The 2,315-nt window shown below is 51.3% G+C and overlaps 1 long non-coding RNA gene across 1 annotated transcript; it reads left to right on the forward strand.

The window, feature by feature from the left end:
- The first annotated feature begins 240 nt into the window (after positions 1 to 240).
- Positions 241 to 476, forward strand: LOC9641145. The gene is made up of 2 exons (XR_002991479.1): positions 241 to 272; positions 338 to 476. It is a non-coding gene; the product is annotated as an uncharacterized LOC9641145 (long non-coding RNA).
- The last annotated feature ends 1,839 nt before the right edge of the window (positions 477 to 2,315 follow it).

Genomic DNA, 2,315 nt, shown 5'->3' on the forward strand with positions numbered 1-2,315 from the left:
ACGAGGAAAAGTCTTGGAGTGTTAGCGCGCTCCGGATTCTGATCAGACTCACCGAGCAGCTTTACGAGGAGCTCAACGGCAAATCCAGCGACCGAGAGAGGATCAAGCGAGCGCGGAAGATGATGAGGCTCCAGAAAATGCTGGATAGGATCCCGAGTGAGAGGAAACCGTGGAAGAAGCTTCAGTCCGGCGAGGTGGTCTTCGTGAAGGAGGCAAAAGAACTATATGATCGTGTGGGGAGAGATTTTGTTGCCGAATTCAAGAGGAGACAGGTAAGTTTGATATACCTTCCAGATTCCAGATGGCCGTTTGCTAATAACTTCCGTGTTTGTTGTAGAGAGCTGAAGTGAACGATGAGTGTTTGTTTTGTCGGAACCATGATGGCGAGAAGATGATCGGCCGGGCTGGAGCGAACTCTAAGACGACTAGACCCTGGGTTTACCTGAGAAGAGAACACGAGCAAACTGTTCTAAGCACGTCGAAGAAACGAGAGATGAAGTTGGCTCCGAGCTCGAGAAGTTGGCTGCAAGGATTGGTCAACTGGAGGCCAGTGCTCGGACTCTAGCATCGGAGAAGCCAACTCTCAAGAGTCAAATCCAGAAGTTGGATCTCCAAGCAAGTTGAGCAGCACAGGAGGAGGCCACTAAAGCTATAGACCAGTTAAGTCGAGAGAAGATCGACCTTCTCGAGGACTCGACTCCAAAGATTTGCAACTGTCCAAGACGTGAAAGCAGTGCGTGACAACCGTGTCTCAGGGCTCCAGGCGGAGAAGTCCATCACACTTCAGGCGTCTAAACAGGCCAGCGACCAGCCTCCACACTCTTCTAAGTCAAGAGAAGATCAATGGATCAAGTTTGACTACACTCTACAGTGTCTGGAGCAAGGAGGGATCTATCTTATCAGCTTTCCAGTCGACGGAGATGAGACAGGAGATACTGCTGCGGTATAATGTTCACAGCTTGAAGGAATAGTAGCAAGGGAACGACTGCAACGAGATGGTGATAGCGAGAATATGATATAGCTGAAGCTGCTCGTGACGGTGGGGGTATTCGGATTCACAGAGAGGGCTGCAGAGACTATAAGACAGACTACACTCGACGTTCTCTGTCATCTGGTAGAGCTCTCTAGTTGACGGAGACTTTGAAAACGGGTCAGGGCTGTCCAGGAATGCTCGTACAGCCGCTCGGATGAAAGTATCAGCAAAGAACTCAGTGTCAGATTGCTTCAAGGGAAATCAAATCCAAAAGTTGGAGCGGGAAAACTCGGAGCTGTGGCCAAATATCCAAGCAAGTCGAGCACCACAGTAGCAGGTCACTAAAGCGTCAAGTCTGAGCTAAAGACCAGTCTCCACACTCTAAGTCGAGGGGAGATCAACGACTGGAATTGAAAGTTTCGGAAGATGGTGGCCGAGATGGAGAGTCGAAAGCGGCGGTTGACGAGGCTCCAGGCGGAGCAGTCGGCTGGAAGTGCAGCAGAGTCCATCAAACTTCGGCATCTAAACAGGCTAGCCCGCCTCCACACTCTTCTAAGTCAAGAGAAGATCAATGGATCAAGTTGGGCTACGCTCTACAGTGTCTGGAGCAAGGAGGGATCTATCTTATCGGCTTTCCAGTGGACGGAGATGATTCAGGAGCGCCTGCTGCGGTAAGGCTGTCCATGGTAGTAGCGAGGAACGACGTAAACCAGTGTCAGATGGCTGCAAGATGGCGAGAAGACGATATAGCTGAAGCTGCTCGTGACTGGGGTTTCGGATGGCTGCAGAGACTATAAGACAGACTACGCTAGACGTTCTCTGTCATCTGGTGGAATGAGGGAAGTGTTCGGACAGGAGTTCTTGAAGGAGAAGCCCCAGGGGATAATGGCTGACGGAGTCGAATCCGCTGCACGAGGTGGAGCTCTCGGCAAGAGCACGTGATGGCGGAGTTTGGAAGTGCAAAGGCGAGGCTGGAGAAGCAAGTAACTGGCAGCTGATGGAGAGGATCACGGGACTCGAGGCGCTGGAGGAGAGAGAGACGTGCCAGATGCAAAGCAAAGCTTTGGGCGAGGAGCTCTGAAGGTTGAAGAAGACAAGCTGAGGAGAACCGATGTGAGAGCAGAGGTTTGACGGATCAGATGGACGCTACATGCGACAAGAAGGAGCATCTGGCTTCGCAGGAAGCTGTGTTTTTGCATGCTTCCGCTCAAGCTTCTCAGCACGATCAAGGCCTGAAGTGGCGGAAGCATTCCCTAACTGCCAGAGGTTCTAAGCACGTCAAAGAAACGAGAATGGAAGTTCAAGAAGTAACCAGCTCTCGAGAGTCAAATACAGAACAGAG

This window comes from Selaginella moellendorffii, unplaced genomic scaffold (assembly GCF_000143415.4).
Source record: "Selaginella moellendorffii unplaced genomic scaffold, v1.0 SELMOscaffold_338, whole genome shotgun sequence".
NCBI lineage: Eukaryota > Viridiplantae > Streptophyta > Lycopodiopsida > Selaginellales > Selaginellaceae > Selaginella > Selaginella moellendorffii.